Genomic DNA, 20,546 nt, shown 5'->3' on the forward strand with positions numbered 1-20,546 from the left:
AGATGATAATATCAAACTTGAATTTAGTCGGGAAAAAACATTTTTAAAGCTATTTCTGACAGATAAGTTGATCTACTCTTAGGGAATTTCAGATGCTTTATACGGAAAATAAATAATATGGTTTTAGTCTGAAATGCAAGATAAAGATGTATTCCACCCCCCACCCTCAACATTTTGTTTAATTTTCCTGGGGGGTGGAAATGAAGAATGATACAGTAATTCCTTGGTAATGGAGAGTTTCTGGATGACTTCTCATATAGTGGTTGGCAGCCAGCCCTGCACCCATGCTCTCCACCCAGCTCACTTTCTATGCCTATTCTGTTTTAGCATTTTTCAGACACCCTCACTAGAATGTAAGGTCCATAAGGGGAGGCATTTTTTTCTGTGCTGTTCTTTCACGCATTCCTGGTGCCTAAGAAGTACCTGGCATGCAAGAAACACTCAATAGACATTTGTTAAATAGTCCAGTGGGCCTTATGGCAGTTTCTTTTTATTCTTTAAAAAAAATCGATAGCACTAAGATATTTAGAAAATATAGAAACTGTAAAAGGAAAACCAACCCCGATTTCACCATGTGGACAAAACAAGCACATGGTGACATCCATCCTTCCACTTTTTCAAAGCATTCATTGACTTTTGGAGCAGGGCTTTGGTGATATTGCACATTACCTGCTTATCAAGAGATGCTTCCAGTTTCCCCTTGGCCTGGACAAATGCAGACAATCTCCTGGGAGGAGATGCTCATGACTCTTCTAAACTCCCCAGTGGCCCCAGATGGCTGTGCACATTGATCTCAAGGCCCAGTCTGGGACTCTTGTCCCAGGATCCTGTACATAGTATCCTCCTGAAGTTAGTGCTGGGAACTAGGTCACTGAGGGCAGTGACCAAGGTCAGGGATGTTTCTATTGGGACAGCAAGCCTTAAAGAACCAGTTTCAGTGACAGCAGAACAATGGCAAACCCAGCCTGGTCCCCTTAGGGGACTGGTCACACTTCCATTTCTCTTTCTGTCTGGGGTTTTGGGACAATACATGAGACGGTGGAGGGAAGAGGAGGACACCTTAGGAAGGAGATCCTGGACTTCTTGTGAATGTCGGCGTTGAGGTCTCCATCAACTATCTGAGAAGAAAAGCTTTGTTATCCATTTGTTTCCTGAGAAGATCAAATGGGTCACATTTATAGTCTGATGTATTTTTTAAAATCAGTGTTACTTCTGCTTATTTTTATTTATTTTCTCAACATTTATGAAGACTTCTGAAAGTGGACACCTTCTCTGGATTAATACAAGCTTCCTGACTTTTATACATTAGAAAAGGACAAAAATTTCAAATAGTGAAGAAGACCTCGAAGACTGGCCTCTTAGGTTTGGTTCCCCCAGAAGGAGACCCTGGGACAAGGATTTAAAGGCAAGAAGTTTACTTTGAAGGTGATCTAGGGAAGTACCAGTAGAGCTTAGGGGAAGTGAGACAGGACAGGAAAGGGAAGGAAGCCAATATAGGTGCATCAATGAGCAGGTAACTTCAAAGGGCAGCTTGCCCACTATCCCACTGGGGCCTCTGGGAAGGTGTGTAGAGCACACCCGACACCTGACAAATGAGGAAACTGTGGAATTTCTCACTAATGCCCATTTGTGATTGGTTAAGGGCTGCTCCTGGCCCTGGTAGCCTGTCCTAAGCACAGGATGACAACACTCCTGCAGCCAGAGAGAGTCATGTGTTGTAGGAACACGCAGCAAGAAGCTACCAAGCTGACTCAGAAAGGTGAGTGCCTACAGAGGAGCTATAGATAGGCAGGGCACCAAGAGCATCTGCTTCACTTGGCACGACCCCAGTTCTACCAGGCAACTCTGAATGGGCGGGTATTGAGCCTGGCTTGTCCATTAACACACTGCTATTTTGATTTCCATTCACTGCGTTTCCTTGCATACAGGCTCCTTGAATGCGAGGGATGATTGCTAGCTCTGCATCAGGGTTGGGTTTGCTCAGAAGCAAGATGCTCTTCAGGTGTGTGGACAGAGAGCAAGGTATTTACAGGTAATTGCCATAATGAGACTTTCCTTCTGGAGGTGGAAGTCATTTGTTAAATTCATTCCTGGGCAGCATTGTCTTTCTTCCCCTTTTAATCCCAACATCTCCGGGCCTGTGTGGAAGTCTGGAATTACCTCAAGCTGCTGTAAGCATCTCGCTTAGTCCCCAGTGTGGCCACTGCGTGCCCCCACCTTTAGAAAGCCTCCCCTAAAGGGGTACATTTTCTGGCTTTACCTTGGAGACAAATACCGAGTTGCTGATGCCAGCCGTCCTGTCTCGGGTGGGAGAAGAAGAGGAAGAGGAGGTCCTCACAGTCACAGCTTTTTAAAAGGGACTTTGTAAGTGAAATATCCCATGACTGCCCATGGAGCAGTCCTATTGTTGTATCTGCTGTTTTGAGAAAACCTGGTTGTTTGGAGTGTTTCTTTAATTTTTATACCTTTTCTTTACCAGGAATTATTCAAAATGTTTATTTTGTGTTATTGAGATACTTTCTTGTTTAGGACTATTATGACTTCAATTACATATATTCAAATTCTATATATTATATGTATAATATATAATATATATGATTTTAAATTACATATTTATAATAAATATATGTATAATTCAAATATATATATATATATATATATATTTCAAATATATATATAATTTCAATGGAACATTTGAAAAGGGATACATACACATGTATTTGTTTATTCTGCCTTTTGCACCCAAATTGTATTTTATTGTTTAATGATACACTCCATATTGTTTACTATTATGAAGTTATTTAAAAGACTAAGAAGATCTCTGTGTACTTACATGAAAAGATAACCACACACAAAAAATCTGAATAAAAGTAGTTACAAAATAGTAAGTTTGAAATAAGAAGTAACAATTTCTCCCCCACCCTCACTCTCTTCCTTGTCCCTTCTCCTCTACCCTCTCTTGGTTTAGAGAAATATCTTGAAGAAAGCGCACCAAATACTTACCAGTATTGCAGTGGACTGTATTGTGTCCCCTCCCCCCATCCGCATTGATATGTTGAAGCCCCAACCCCCATTGTGATGGTTTTGGAGGTGGGGCCTCTGCCAGGTAATTGGGGTTAGAGGAGTTCATGAAGATGGCGCCCTCATGATAGGATTAGAGCCTTTATAAGGAGAGACTCCAGAGAGCTTGCTTATCACACTTTCCCTACCATGTGAGGACGGAGCAAAAGACAGCCGTCTGCAAGCCATGAAGAGAGGACTCATCTCTGAAACAGACCATGCTGGCATCTGGATCTGGACTTCTAGCCTCCAGCACTGTGAGGAAATAGAAGTCTGTTGTTTAACTGCCTCCCCTCCCAAGTCTGGGCATTTTGTTACAGCAGTCCGAGCTGACTCAGGCAGAGTTTAACTCTTAGTGGATATGAATAGGAGATGGTGAAGTAAGGAGATTTTCATGTTTTCCTTTATAGATTTTTATTTCATTTGATTCTTCTTTCAAAAAGCACAAACTTCTTTCATAATGAATATAAAAAAGGATACCACAACCTATTAGCCTTGTAAGAGGTACCATAAGAAGAGGGATCCCCAGCAAACTCTTAAAGTTTAAATATATGAACATAACTGATAATAGCACTTGTTCTGCATTTCAGATATTTTCAACAGTGCTGGGGAAAATGTTTTAATTTATATTCTATGTACTAATTACTTTAGATGTTGATGTAACATTGGAATGACATGGGTATTATGTTATTTTGGTATGAATATTTTCAAGACCAGATTGTTCTCTTTTATATGCCCCACAAAAAACACAGGAATTGAAACAAATGAGTCCAAGGATTTTTGTCGATTGATTGATGTGCATCTCACCGACTTACAATATGTTTGAAATTGTTCTTTGCCACCTTGATCCCGGGGAATCCTGATTCTGCTTGGCAGAATCTCAAAATGTCCTCCTGGAACAAATACTCAAATATGTTCTAAATCTGCAACAGTCAAAAGTAACTCTTCAATTCAAGTCCTAAATATTTGGCTTGTTTCTCAGTAGCAAAACCATCCACACTTCCACTTCCTTTTGAATTACCAAAGCAAGGGTATTGCAACAGCATAAAAATGCTGACAACAAAACTCTTAATGTTTCTTTTTTCTGCTTTGCTTCTCAATTTTTCACTGGAAATACTTAGGGTGTCAAAAATAATTACTATAATGTTAGTCACCTGATATGGAAAGTCTGACAAATAACCATTTTCTGATTTAGATGTAGTTATTTCTGAAGCACTGGGATCAGAAAGGAATTCTCATTAATTCTATTCTCAACATCTCTGCTTCCCCCGGCTTAGTTAAGATGATTCCCATCTCTTCCTGAAAAGTCTTACTCAAAGCTCACTTTGTTATAGGCGGTCTATCCTGAGTAACTCTTCCCTGTTTTCGTCTCTCTTCCACCTTAAACAATCTTCTCTTAATATTTACATTGTGCATTTGTGTGATATCAATGGAAACCATTACAAGTTTTGAGAAGGGAAGAGGTATGGTAAGGTTTACATTTTAGAAAGATTATTCTTGCCATAGGATAGAGAATACATTGAAAGGGGATGAGACTTGTGAACTGGGGCATTGGCAGTGGGTGTAACAAGGAGGAGATGGAAGAGAGATGGTTTAGAAATAGACAAGGACAACTGACAATGATTTAATGTAAGATGATGACAAGGTTTTGAGTCTGTGTCACTGGGAATATGTGGTGTCATTAACCAAGATGGGCTATGAAAGGGGAAGAGCAGCTCTGTAGGGAATGTCTGCGTGGAGGGAAGAGACACCTGATGCATCCAATTTTGAGATATCTGTAGAGAGAGTATATCTATATAAGATGTCCTATAGGTAATTGAAAATTTCAGTGTACTTTGGGATGGGAGTAGGAACTGGAGACATTAGTGCAACAATGTCCATGTGTGTGTGTGTGTGTGTGTGTGTGTGTGTGTGTGTGTAGGGCAGACAAATTCCTGGAAGTCATGAGACCACAAGAAAAGTGCCATAAGTGAAAAGAATAAAGGACCTTGGGAATTCTTACATGTAGAGCGTGTGGCTAAGGAAGGATATTGGGAAGGAGGTCTCAGACAAGTAGGAGGGAAATATAGAGCCTTCTCTTAGAAGCAGAGTGTTATATTGAATTTATCCATTTAATTCAATTTGACAAACATTTATTGAGCTACTAGAAGGACATACTGCTGGGCTCTAGAAACACAAAAGTAGTCCTTGCTGTTAAGTAACTTCAAAGGGAGATGAAGAGATGGACATTTATTGGGTTGAACCACAAAAAATGGCAACATTCCACCTTTTTCAACCCACAAAAACTGCAATTTCATGTAGTTCAATCTAATGTAATTTAGGCCAAATGTGATTGTTGTCTTCACAGAGTTTTTAACAATGTTATTTGTATACACAGAGGAAGGAGTCAGATTGAAAGACATGTCCCAGAAGACCTGACATATACATGATTGAATGACTTTTAAAAAAAATTGTTCAGAACCTAGGACCTTGGGAAATGTCATCTTTAACTTAAGGCTGAGTTTCTTTATTGTTGTAGGATGGCTGCCAATGCTTACTTTTCATTTATGTCCATAGATTAGAGAAAGTTTGAATTTCTCTCTTAATGATCCAACAAACATCCTGAGAATATCCTGATTGGACCAACTGGGTTCCACACTCACCCTAAATCAGAGTTAGGGAATTCCACGTGTTGATAGGCTCAGGTCTGGAATATTGTCTGTCCATGAACTAGAAGAGGAATCAAATCCACACAAATGTATAGCTGCCATCCAATGAGGTGGAGATTGAGAAGGCAACCATCCAGGTCACTTTAGAATTTAAGTAGCAGGGAGATGATTCAGGTCTAAAAAGATTGCTTTGTAGCATTGTAGCTATAAATGTCAGAGGCGTGCAGTGATGGAGACAGACCAGTCAGGAGGTAATTGAAAGAATCCTGGTAAGAAAAGTTGAGGGTATGGATGACAGTGGGGGCAATGTGTGTTTAGAGGAGATGGGCTGAGTCAACTTACTGTGAGATTGGAGCTAATAGAACTTGGGGTTCACCTTGATAGGAGGGTGAGGGAGATGAAATTGAAGTAAGAATGACTCTCACATTTCTTGCCCGATTGGTGGTGCAAATGGTGGCACTGTCACTGGGAGAGGAAGTGCAGGCTGAAGACTTTTAAGTTTTGGTGGAACGATGATTTTGTGTGTTTCTTTCTTTGTCTTTGTTTTCCTTTGGTTGAGATGACTTTGGGATATGAAAATAGACTGTCATTGTGAGACAGATGAGTGGTTTTGGACCTAGACGAGGCCAGAAATGCAGACTTGGGGTTGACAGTGCAGGCTTGAATCCATGGGTATGGTTGAAGTCTTCCTGGATAGAGTGTGCAGTGAGGAGAGGGAAGGTTATATTTGGGGGAGGCAGTGAAGATGGAACAGGGAGTCTCCTGCAGGGATACCGGGGAGAAGGGCATTGGTTCTGGGCACTTGCTTTAGATTTGCTCTTACCTGAGGAGGCATTTGGGCCCTGCCATGAAAGAGCTCTGTGATTGTGGCAACCTCTTTCAACTATTGTTTCTTGAACTGTAAAATAGGGATGATAATAATACTAACAATTCCATAAGCTTGTTCTGCTGATGAGTTGAGGAAGAGTATATGCAAAGCTTTGCTGTTACCTGCCACAAAGCAAGCATTTGCAGAAATTCTATGTCCTGCCTAAGATAACGTTTTCATTTGAAGTGCAAAACTCAGAATAAAGATGATAATCAGCTGATGAGGTAGGTCAGGGCTTGTTCTTCTTCTCATGGTTGTAGTGGGGAATAGCGGGTCCTCACTCAGCAGCCCGATGAATATAGCCAGTTCCAGCTTTGTGACCCTGGGCAAGGTTCTTCCAGGCTGTTTTCTCTTTTGTGAAAGGACAATCGTCACACACACTTCATAGGGATGTTGTGATATGTACATAAGGACATATGTAAAATCCTTAGCAGAGTTCCTGGCACATGATACACAGGTAGGTACTGTTTTTAAAGGAGCAAGTTCCAGGGGGACTAGTGTCCAGAGGACCAGGGGAGAAAAAACCAAGTGAAAATCTGGAACTTTCTCTGTAGAGTGAGGATGTAGAGACTCACTGAACTTGACCACAAGGAGGGGTTGATGACCTGGGAAGACGCGGTTCGGTTCGGGAGGAGTGGTCGGAATCTGAGTGCTGGTGAGCTGCAGGTACAGCAAGGAGGGGAGGAAATGAAGGTCACCTTCAAGTATAAAGAGAAGGAAAGAGAAGGAAGGAGATAATAACTAGAGGGGCTGCAGGGTCCTGAGTTTTTATTTGTCAGCGGTTGGTTTTGGTTTCATTTTCACACAGAAATAGGTCCATTTCTAGATTTCTTTGTGTGTTTTTAAGATGTCCTTTCAACTCAGATTTTATGAAGGATTATAGAAAATACTGATCATCCATTACTTAGGATAAAGGCCTTTTCTTCCTGCAGGTTTAAATAAGACAGGCCTGTTTGGATATAAAGACTGTCCTTTTTTAATCAAGATAAATGGTCTGAAGCTGTTAGAAATACTTGGTTTTCTATTTTTCCTCTAAATCACAATCTGTTTAAGATCAAGTTAATCAGACAGGACAAGAAAATTACACTGTGTTTGGAAACATGGACAAAAAGATGAAAAGAGTCTATGTGCTTTTCCTTCTCTCAGCAGTCTTTGAATTCTACTCTGGGTGCAAATTTTTTCTGCCTAGCAGATGCATTGCTAGTTAAATACACACAGAGACACACACACATATCATGACAACAGCCATAGAACTCTACAGGCCACACCTCAGTTTTCCAGTGAGGAAACTGGGGCCAATTTCCCCAATATCGTGGCAATTAGTAACAGATGGGAACCAGTGCTTAGGTCTTCTGCGTCTCAGTTCAGATAACTGGCATTTATACCGTTTTTCACCAGCTCTCCGCGAACCCAGATTTCAGGTTTTCCTTCTCTTCCCCATATTTCCATAGTATGTTGTTCACACCCATGTTATTAGAATGTATTTACTTTATATTATTATGATATTTTTTCTCTCATTAGAACCTGAAAGATAAGGATACCTTTTAATTTTTGTTGTTGTTATTAATATGTGTATCTCAGGTGCTCTGTACTGTGCCTGGAAGAGTCTATTGAGCATGTGAATGAATGAATGGATAAGCAAATTATCAATCTGATTCACACTAATTTTTCCTTACATAAATGTATGCACTGACATACAGGCTTTGGTATGTGGATACTTTCTGTGCACTCCTGAGCCAAATAGGTAGACCTGTTTCAGAGCCCTTTCTCCAAAAGAAGGATTTCTATCACTGCAGCCTCTCCTGAGTTTCTCATTACAGATATCATTGGAGCACATGCACTTCTAGCACAGAGATGGGTAATTTCTCTTGAGAGTGAGATTATTCTCATGAATCTCAAAGGACCTGGGATATCTCCATAGTGTGTTTAACCTTAAGTGAAATTTGTGCTTTCACTTTTTTTTTTTTTTTTTTTTTGCCAGAGTTATGATTTCAAAAGACCACCCCAAATTAGGAGAAAAGCATCCTAATTCAGATCATAATTTAGCAGATGGGCGGAATTCACATGTTCTGCAGCTATTCAGCCACCCATCCTGGCAGATTTCTGGGTGTCTTTTGGATCTACTGAGACTATCATCTCAGACTGGCTACTCCAGAACGGAAGACAGTGACGATTTTAGAGTCCAAGGATTTGGTCCCTTAAACCCCTTCCATTTTTCAAATTAGAGGAAGTTGTGCCTTTTTCTAAATGTATAGTCTCTCCTCAACCTTCCTGCAATTTAGGTTCCATCCCACCACTTCCTACCTCCACAATGTTCATCAATTCCCTCTATTATAACCTATGTTCTTGTTTGTTCCCTGGTTGATTAATTACGATGAGTTGTACCCCGAAAAGCTAGAAACAAAGAAGCAAATAATCAATTCTTAAGCCAAAAGAACCATTAGTAAGCAACTCAGGAATATAAGTATTTGCATGGTGAGTTTCCCCACATTTGAGAAGATAATCAAAGTCATGGGCTGAGGAGAAGGAAGTAAAGAGAGGACAGGAGAAGGTGACATTGACAATCTTAAACTCACAAGAGCAGTTGGATTGCCCTCATTGCTGCCATTAAGGATCACCAAGAAAAGAGTGGAAATGAGAGTAAAAGACTTGATTGTAAATATTTTAGTAGGAGCACTGCCTTTGGAGAATCTTACCTCTCTCCTGTTTTTCTTTGCCTGGGATGAATTTTTTTTCTCTACAATTGACTGCGTGTGTGTGTGTGTGTGTGTGTGTGTGTGTGTGTCTTTCTCATAGACATAAACAGATTTTGGATACTTTTGCACTGTTATTACAAGCAAGGGGTGGGAGAGGGTAAAGAACCAGAGTTCTTACAGACATGGACCCCTACAGGCCCCTGTGATTTGATCTGCTGGATTTCCTTCACACCTGCCAGTAGGTCTTCTACCTGGCTACCTGTCTCTGAAGCTCGCCATGGACAGGTGCCATTTCCTAAGTTCTCCCTTCCTTTCCCGTATTACTCAGGACTCCAACGGTTTTACCTGATGGAAACTTAAGTCAAGTTAGTTTAAGCCAAAAGGAATTAAATGGCTCATGTAGCTGAAAAGTCCATAAGTTTGTTCGAGTTTAGGCATGGATGGATTTGAGGTTTAAATAAACAATTATGTTTCCTCCCTTTCTCTCCATTTCTTGGGTTTGCTTTCATCTGCATTGGCTTCCTTGTCTTACAGACTATCTCTGTGTGATGGAACTTCCCCAGGTTTATAAGGTTCTTATATCTCATGCTACCAGAAGGATTGATAAGCTTTCTGATTTCCAGAATCCGTATTAGTCTCTGCAAAAGGATTCTGGTTGGCCACAGTTGGGCCACATGCCTCTCCTGGAACACTTTCTGGATCCAGGGGAGTGGAATATGCTTACTACCCTCTGCCATAGATCTATCATTGGGGCAGGAGATACTGGCGCCTTGATTGATAGTTCTACTAGAATTACGTGGTGTGGAGCAGAGCATGTCCCAAAAGGAAGTGCTATGGGCCAAACAAAACAGTAACAGTTGGCTACTACACTGCTGTACTTAAAATAATCACACAGATTAATTCATTAATTCTGGGGAAACTAAGGTAAATAAAATGACAAATAAGGGGCATGATATAATAAAACTTCTCATATCAGTGGTAGTAGGTGTCCTTGATCTTCTAGATTTCTAAAGTGATGCTCTAACAGAGAAGAGAGAACTTATTTTGCTTGTCATTGTATTCTTAGTGCCTGGCACATAGTAGGTGCTTAATATAGTTTCTTTATAATAGAGTATCAAGTGAAGTGAAATTTAAAACAATGAGCTGGTGAGTACTAAGACACTGGGGCAAATAGCAAGAAAAGGTAGAATGATTTTTCTTATCACAAGAAGAACCACTTAAGTGAGCCCTCCCAATTATGAAATTACAAGGCAGTAATCACCTATGGGAGAGGAGGATGGATGTACTCAATGGTGTGCCGGTAAATATTTAACAACTGGGTCTCCAAGGAAAAAACAAAATCCTGATTTGTAGAAATTGCTAATTCCTGTTGTGTAAATACTCTCATCATGGTTGATTTCAGGCTATCAACATGAGTCATTCACTGAAGGCACCGTGGGAAGAGAGATGCACACAATTTGTTCTCAAGGGCCTGTGTGAGCTAGCTCTAGCCCAGCACTGACTGTAATCAAATCTTCTATGGAGTGATGAAAGCTGCCTCTCCTGGAGATCATTGCATATAGAACCTGGGGTTTTCTGCGGGTAAGAGATCAAAATCTAAAACCCTTCTTCCAGTTTTTGAAATTAGTCAATCATAATGAAGCCCCCAGTGGCTTTGACCAAGATTCTTGATCAAATAATGACCCCAAGGAGTCCAAAGAGAAATTCCCCATGAAACAAGTAGTTACTTTTGTGACCTGGGTGCAAGCCACCCATGTAAGAGTGCTGTGCTTCAGCAAAAACAATGGTTAAGAATTTAATTATAACTAAAAATGTTACAGTCATGAAGCCCATTGTACTCATATACACCATTTAGGATCTGGCAGGTCTCAAGAGAGCAAAGATATCACCACAGCAATGGACATTCTTTTGGTACAAGTCTTAACAGTAGTACACACCAGAAGTTTACAATTAACACTAAATGTTAATGAAGTGTATCAATCAGGGTAAGCTAAGTTATGCCGTCATAACAAGCAGTGCTGAAGTTTCACAGATTTAAAACAACCCAAGGTTATTTCTCACGCACTCTGTATGTCTATCATAAGGACTCAGACTGATGGAGACTGCTTCTTGATATCTGCTTTCATCATTGCAGAGGCAAAAAGGATATGTCAAGTTCATACGCCGAATCTTAAATGAGACATCACTTCAGCATTCATTTCATTGGCCAAAGCATATCCATAGCTACATCTAACCCCAAGTGGGCAGAGTAACGCAGTCTTAGCATGTGCCCAGAAGATGGAGCTGGCAAGCAGCACTAAGAATAACCTCAGAAGTTCATTGAAAATTCTGGTTATTTATTCTCTTTTAGCCTTTGGAAGAAGGAATCAGGCTTGTTTGATGTTCAAATCAAATAAGTCCCCCGAATCTTGAATAATTCAGTTGGAGGAGGCCTAAAGAATATGGTAAACCTTCCGGTTTATGTGGGGAAACCTCTATCAATTAAATAAGCTATTATACATTAAGTGCAAAATATTACTATGAAGGCAGGAGGCAGTTTTGGTATGTCAAAGGAAAAATAAATCAAATCAGATACATGTTGAATGAATGAATGGCAGAAACTTCATTCAAATGGAATTATACCTCTCCTGTAAACATGTTTTGTGATTCCTCTTGGATATTTTCCCATGGAGATCCCATCCCTTTCATTCAATTGCTTTATTACTGTAGATGAGGATAATCATTTACCCTTCTCCCATGATAAGAAGACACCACAATCAGGTTTCTCTCTCTCCCAATAGGTTTTATAGATGGAATTGAAAGATTTATTTTTTTAATAAATTGGAGCCAAATGCTGAATGGGGGCCATTCAGGCATAGAATGCAATAAAGTTTAAAAATCTTAGATTTTTATCTCCGAGCCAGAAGTTTACAGATCACGAAACTCTTTTGTCCTAGTTTGTTGAAGTGTTTTTAAAAAACTCCAAAAGCAAAGCATTCTTTTAGCAGCATGAGAAAGAAGAAAAAGACATACCAAAAAAAAAGTGAGAATCTCGCTCCTACCAGGTCAACCTCCCCGAGATAACCAATATAGTTAGATGTGGGTGCTTTCACACATTTTCTGTACTCATAAAACACATATACATTTCTACAAATACATTTCTACATACTCATATATAGGATGCAGCCTCCCTCCCTTCTTTCTTTCTTTTCTTTCTTCTTCTATACAAAATTTCAGTATACACATTACTCAGAAACTTACAATTCAAATTTAATATTTTCTGAACATATATCTAAGTTAGTATGTATTCTTCAGACTGTGCATTTAACAATATGTGTATCATAAAATCAATTTAGGGGGATCTGACCAGCAATTTTTAAAATAACGTAGGATAGGATAGTAATTATCAGATAGCTCTGAATATAGTAAAAATAAGTATTGTCTTCTGAGAATTTTATTTCAGATGTGTATACAGGGATAACAGTGCCTAACTCATGGACAGTTGACAGCATTAAATGAGCTATTAAACACAAAATGCTTAGAACATTGGCTGTCACCTTATAAGCACAATATAAATATGTCATCATCACCATCGTCATCATCACTATCCTCATTTGTTTTTACATTTTTTCTAATGAAAGGATGGAGAAAAGTATGCTATTTGCATTTTGATTTGCATTTGCCTGTTCACTAGAGAGATTGACCCTCTTTTCATATGTTTATTGGCTCTTTGCATTTCCTTTGCATAAATTTCCTGTTTTTTTGTTCCATGCTCATTTGTCTGTTGGCTATTTGAGTTAAAATAATTAATTTGTCTTTCTTTGTACAACAGAGATATTAACTCTTGACTCTCAGATATTGAGAGATATTTTTTTCCAATCTATCACAGGCCTCTTGACTTTATTTATGGAGTTCTTTGCCATTTAGACATTGTTGATTTTTGTAATAAAATTGATTTATTTTTTTAAATGATTTTTGGGCTTCCTTCTATCTTCACAAGAACTTTCTCACCCAGTGGCTAGATAAATATTCTTCTAAATTCCCCCTCAATAATCACTATTCTTCTAATTTTTTTTACATTAGATCTTTAATCCATCTGAAGTTTATTTTTGTCTATAGCCTGAAGAAGGGAGTAACCTTGCTTTTTCCAGATGAATAGCCAATTATTCCAGTCTCATTTATAAAATAAACCACTCTTTCATGACTGAATTTAAATACCACCTTTATCATATATTAAGTTCCTATATATACTTGGGTTTATTTCTGGACTTTTCCACTGATTTCTTTGACCTGTCTTGTGCCAGTACCATACTATTTTGATTGCACCAATTCATTTGATTGCCCCTTCCTCTTCATTTTTCTACATTAGTTTAGGAATTTTGCACATTGACCTTTCAATATAAAATATAAAATTATCTTGCCCATTCATTAAATAACTCCATATGATTTAAATAGGAAGTTAAATTAATTTGTATTGAGAAAGACTGAGTTTTTGTGATGTTAAGTTTTTTCCATCCATTCATTTAGATCTTATTTTATATTCTTCATTGTATTATTTATACAGACCTTTTTTGATAAGTTGATTCCTTACCAAATTAAAGTTTCTAATGTGATCATTAAGGGACTTTTAATACCCCCCTTTTCACTCTAAATAACTCCTACGATACAAAGATGATTTTTGCAATTTTGTTTATTTATTAAACTTAAAAAAAAACCCCACAAATTTCCCCTTTAATTTGAATAGTTTTTTAATTTATTACTATATTTTGGGGGTGTATGCTAGGCATATGGTTATATAATCTATAATAAAGATAATTTGGTCTTTTCATTTCTAAATTTAAACCACTCATTTTCTTTTCTTTTATTATTGCATAAGTTAAAATTGCCAAAACAATGTTGAATACAAATGATGCTTGAAGGCATCTCCGTTCTCTGTCTGGATTTAATGAGATTGCTTACTATTTTACGTTTAATATGATGTTTGATTTTAGGCTTTGATAATAGTCTTTATCGTGCTCAGGCAGTTCTGTTTATTTCAGCAATAGTTCTGATTGCTGAAATTTATCAAATGCCTTTCATTGCCTATATATTTAATATGTTGTTGTAATTAATTTTATGAATAAATGTTTTAATATCGATCCATCTTGCATTTATAGAACAAATGACTACTTACTTTGAATGCAAAGAGGGAAAAGTAGTAAAAGAAAAGGGAGGAAAAAAAGCTTTTTGTGTGTGAAGTGTGTGGAGAGAAAGAAAATAGACACTGAAACACAAATAGTAGTGAGCATATTGTTACTGAGGTTTGTATTTATCAGGAGAGAAGAGAGGGAAGGAAAGGGAAGGGAAGGGAAGGCAAGGCAAGGGAAGGCAAGGGAACTACAAGAATGTAAAGCAAAGAATGAAAACAAAATCTTGTTTCCAGACAGGCCTAATTACTTTTTTGGCAAGGTACCAAGGGAAGTTGTGTCTTCTGATCTCTGAGTAGACGAGTAAACCATTTTCCACCTGGGGAACACCGGTTTTGGCATAGTATTTATGTACAACTATTGGGTGGTGGTATTTTGAGTGTTGTGTCCCTAAAAAGGGCTGCAAATATTTCGATACCTACTACAAAATAAGTGAATTATTTGTCTCTTCCAGTGCTCATATTTAATTGATCATTAAGTAGAGTTACTTCTAGATTCCCCAGTTCTCTCAAATCTGACCTTGTCTCTTTTCCCAGAGCCACTGCTTTAGGTCAGGTCTCATAATTTCCCGCCTGGAGGGAGAGAATACCAAGCTTGAAGGGCAAAGATCTGAGGGACCGAACCTGACACATGGTCACCACAGAGGTTGGCATGACAAAGTAGAACTAGGGAAGGAGGCAAACGATGACACTATGCACTCTGATTGAATGTTAGAACCACAGGGACAGCTCAGACCCCAGCCAGATATTCTCATTAAATTAGCCCAGAGTAGGGCCTGGGTATTGTATTTTTAAAATCCCCTCATCTTAGGGCAATTTTACTGCACAGCCTGGGTCGACAACTATTTGAGTAGTGGTTTTTGAAGAGTGATCCCTGGATCAGCTACATCACACCACTTGGGTACTTGTTCGACATGCATAGGTCCCTAGGGAATTCTGAGGCTGGGTGAGAACCTCCACCATACAGAGATGATGAGGGGTAGAGAACCAGACCCTTAAATGTGTCTCTGACACTGAAAGGCACAGTTCTGAGATAACACTCCTGATTACCACAGAATGGTCAACAATGATGTGAATCCAAAGAAAGACATTGACTTTAGTTGATGAGAGGGTCAGCGTTATCCCAAAGCAGTTTCACTGGAGAGTCAGGGTGGGAGTCCTGATTCTCAGGGTAAAGGGGGAAGAGGTAGTAAGAAAGAGGTGGGAGTGGGTATGGCCCTTTTGTTGCAGACCTGTGGCCATGACAGGAGGCAGAACACTGGAGCTGAATCTGGAGGCCACAATTGCATTTATACAAAGAGAATTTTGTCTGTTTGTTTTCCTTTTAGGAACACAATAGGTTTGGAGACAGAGGAAAAAGATTCTGCACAGAGAGAAGGGCTGGTTTTGGAAATTAAAAAAAATGAACAACAGAAAACAGCAATTTCTCATTTTCTGAAATAAAAAAGTGATTCCTTATTTTCTGGATTAGGAAGCGATGTCCTTTCAAGTAAAGGTTAATTTGGGTAAACCAGTAGTCCCATTTCTTCTGGTTTTGCATTAATGTATTGAAACAAAAGAATACACTTCAGAAGGGAAAAAAATCAGAAACGATTTTCTTCCCTTGGTCTGAATAAGTGTGGGGAATGTTTCGGACACCTGGTTCTATGTCACTAGGTTTTACAGCACCTTCCTAGGTGCCCAGTGTGGGGCTTTTGAGGGTGCCACCGATAGAGGCTTCCTCTTCTCCCACGGAAAACATCTGCTCAAATTTTTCTCCTTGCAGGTCCATCTCCTGCCTGGAGATGCATCTCACATGTCCAACCAACCTGCAACACCACCACCCACCTTGACTCACACTGACCTCATTTCTGACCAGCAACCACACAACCTTTATTTTCTTTGCTGTTTAAAATTAATTTTGGGCTTCAGTTTTTTTTTTTTTCCTTCTGACACATTAATTTCCAAAAGGATGCTTCTTTGCACAGCGTTTTTCCTGCTTGTCTCCCCTTCCCTCAACACCCACCCCCACTCTCTTATTCATGAGGTTCACAGGCTTAGACCTTATGTTGGTGCTTGTTAATGTTTGGTTCCAGCACATTTTCTTTGTTCCCAGATTAACCTCCCAGCTACCTCTGTCATCACCCACTGGGGCACACCTGGGGGTCCTATTTTTAGGACTTCTGTAAATCTCTGGCACAAGCTGCTTCCTGCTCTGGAAATTTCACAATAGAGGTCTCTTCAATTAGCATAATTACTATAGTTCTTGCATGTATAATTCCCCTGCCCCAGAACATCAGTTCACCATTCAGCCTCTGCAGGACTATAAAACCAAGGACCAAATGTGATCAGGGATTGGAGTTTCTTTACCAGTGGCTTGTCCTGCTCTCTCCTGTAGTCTTCATTTTCCTCTCAGGGGAATCGGAATTAGGCGGAAACCCTGAAGGGTTTATAAGGCAGGTTAGACAGACTGTGATGTCACAGTTACTCAACAATTCAGAACAAGAGCTGGACGGTTAGAAAAACTACACCGTGGCTTAAAAGAAAGAGATTTGTGTCTCAATGACTTGTATTATTACCAATTATTTTGTTTTCACTTCCTGCTTTGTAAATAGTACCCTGGCACCCTGATCAGGGACCCCCATGTAATCTTGAGGTGAGAATCCATTGGTATTAAGTAGGTTGTGGTTTTTGCATTTATTTTAACCTTTTAAACACAATTACTTTTGCACCAACCTAATAATAGCAATGACATCTAGGCTGTCATATTTCTGTAAGGGCGTTACCATGGCAGGGTTCTCTCTAGGAGATTGTATCTCTTTAGAAGCATCATATTCTATTAAGAAATCATGATCTTTGCTCTGATTTACAAGTGTGAAGGGATCATATAGCCTCATACACAAGGTTGCTGGATGTCCTTCACCAAAAAATAGACACCCCCGCCCCCCGCCCAGGGTATTGAAAATTAAGTTTCACCTGATAACTTACATATACTACTGGTTGATTGTTGTTTATAATGTTTTTGTTCTTTTAAAAAATGATCCTCTGATCCAGCACAATTTAGCTAATGTTAAAAAGAAAACATTACGCTTCTGGTCAAGATGGCAGAGTCGGTAAGTACTGTGCTCACCTCATCCCATGACCACTTCAAAATTACAGCTAAATTAAAGAATGATCAACCTGGAGAGCCACCAGATGACTAACTGAACAAAGCTCTTTTAACTAAGGATATGAAGAAGAGGCCACATCCAAACTGGAAGGAGGAGCAGAAAGGCTGAATGAGCTGGTCCCATACCCATGCGTGGTAGTTGAGAGTTAGAAGAGATATCTTGGCTCCAAAGTCCCCATTGAAGAGCAGGGAGTGAGGAGTCCCAGCCCCACACCAGGCTTGCCAGCTCATGGATCCAGTGCCAGGAAGAGTGGTCCCTACAACAGCTGACTGTGAAGATTAGCAGCAATTCTATCCTGTCCTCCTGAGACGAAGGGCCGCTGGAAACCCAGACATTCTCTTTAATGGCTCATGCACAGATTTGCTCGCTCACAGGCACTCACTCTGAGCTCCAGCAAAGGGACAGCAACTCCTAAGATTCCAGAGACATATGGAGAGAAACTAAGTTGTGTGCCTTCAGGGCAAGGGCAACCATTGCCCCTGTGTTGAGCCCTCCCTGACACAGACTGCAGGGGCAAGCAGGCACCAAGTCTGAATATGAATTAACATGATTAACACTGTTTGCCCCATCCTGGTGACTCTCTGAGACCCTGCTTCACCCAGCTTGCACACTGCCCTTGGTTCTTTCAGTGCTGTGCTTCACAGGCAGCCTCATCCCATGCCATGGGCTGTCTTAAAATCTCTCTAAAGTCTGCAAACCCCAGGAAGGTGGCAGCTGGCCTCAGTATGCCCTATGGCAGCAGTGGCAGCTGGCCTTGTGTTGCAAGATGACCTCTCCCACATGCCTCTGGGCCAACCACAGGCAGCTGCCAAATACAGATTCTTTGTAGCTCCTAACACATAGCCTCTGGTGGGGCACAGGCAACGGCTGGTCATGGCCTGTATCACAGCCCCTTGTCAATTCCTTCTGGCCTGCAAAGTTTCTTTTGAAAAATCAGCTGACAGTCTTATGGGAATGCCTTTGTAGTTAACTAACTGCTTTTCTCTTGCTGCTTTTAAGATTCTCTCTTTGTCTTCAACCTTTGGCATTTTAATTATGATGTGTCTTGGTGTGGGTCTCTGAGTTCATCTTGTTTGGGACTCTGCACTTCCTGGTGTTGTTTGTCTATTTCCTTCACCATGTTAGAGAATTTTTCCATCATTATTTCTTCAAATAGGTTTTCAATTACTTGTTCTGTCTATTTTGTTCTTCTGGTACCCTTATGATGTAAATGTTGGTATGCTTGAAGTTGTCCCAGAGGTCTCTTAAACTATCCTCATGTTTCAGATTCTTTTTTCTTTTTTGCTATTCTGATTGGGTGTTTTCTGCTACCTTATCTTCTAAATTGCTGATTTGATCCTCTGCTTCATCTAATCTACTGTTTCCCTGTAATGTATTCTTCATTTTAGATATTATATTCTTTATTTCTGACTGGTTCTTTTTTAATGTTTTCTCTCTATATTTTTATGTTTTGTTGCACTCCTCCCTGAGGTCACTGAGCATCCTTAAAACCGATGTTTTGAACTCTGCTTCTGGTCGATTGTTTGCCTCCATTTTGTTTAGTCCTTTCTCTGGAGCTTTGTTCTGTTCTTTTATTTGGGACATGTTTCTTTGTCTCCTTATTTTGGCTGCTTTCCCATGTTTATTTCTATTTATTAAGTAGAACTGCTATGTCTCCTGGTCTTGGTAGAGTGGCCTTATGTAGTAAATGTCCTGTGAAGCCTAGTGGCACAGTCTCCCTGATCATCTGAGCTAGGTGCTCTAGGTGTGTCCCTTGTGTGGGTTGTGTGTACCCTTCTGTTGTACTTGAGCCTTGATTACTATTTACATATCAGTGAGAGGAACTGACCTTTGGGCTTATTGGTTGTGAGGACTGGCCTTGACTACCGTGGAGGAGGTTTTGTGGAGGGGCTGATCCTATGGAGCAAGATTTTCTTTAGCAGGGCTCTACTGTCTGCCCATTCTGCCCTTTGGGTGTGTCATCCTTGGAATCAGCTGGGTGATTCTCCAGCTGGGTCTGAAGCTGGCCAATTGTTGTTCCAGCCTTGGGGCCTCCTGGGAGAGGCCCCGCTACAGGCCAAGTTCAGCTGCAGCCTGTGCTCTGCCCGGGGCCACATGGCATGAGCCACAAAGAAGTTTGCAGATGGCTGCCACCTATGCTTGGCTTGGGGGTACCTGGAGATGCCAAGCCACAAACCAAGACCAGCTGCTGGTAGTGCTGGTCTTGGGGGTGCTAATCAAGAAATATGGGCACACTGAGGCCAGATGCTGCTTGTTTTGGTTTTGTGAACCTTTGAGAGATTTTAGGCAACTCCACAGCATGAGCCAAGACAGGAAAAGCCACTGGAAGTAGCTTGGGTGTGTCTGAAAGTTGGGTGGGGTGGGGTCTCAGGGAATTACTAGGGTGGAGTGATAAATGGTGTTGGCTAGGTGGATGGAGACTCAGATATGGTAGCTGCCTGCATCTTGCAGCCTGCATCAGTGGAGGGATCAACAAAGAAACAATGAATTCTGTCAATACTTCTGTCTGGAAGAAATCTGCCCTGAAGCCAGACAACTTAGTCTGGCACCTTTCAAGCTGCTACACCTTATTATTATTCTTATTTTTCCTCTTAATGAGGAAGTCTATGCATGGGACTTTTTAGAGGAATACCTGGGACTCCAGCAGCCATAATCTCCACTGGTTTTCACAACTAAATGTTGTGGGGACTTCTACCCACCACTGAATCTCTGGGCTGTGGATCCTGGTGAGGGGCTGGGACCCCTCTCTCCTCAGGTAGCACCTTCACAGCCAAGTTATCTTTCTTGATTTTTAATGGTCAAAGGCAGATGTGGGACCAGCCTAATCTGCATCTCTACCCCTCCTGCCAGTCTCGAGGTGGCTTCTTCTCTATGTCCTTAGTTGTATGAGTTTAGTTCAGCTAGAGTTCAGGTGATTTTCAATGATGGTTATTCTGCACTTTAGTTGTAATTTTGATGTGG

This window comes from Rhinolophus sinicus, linkage group LG15, assembly GCF_036562045.2.
Source record: "Rhinolophus sinicus isolate RSC01 linkage group LG15, ASM3656204v1, whole genome shotgun sequence".
Taxonomy (NCBI): Eukaryota; Metazoa; Chordata; class Mammalia; order Chiroptera; family Rhinolophidae; genus Rhinolophus; species Rhinolophus sinicus.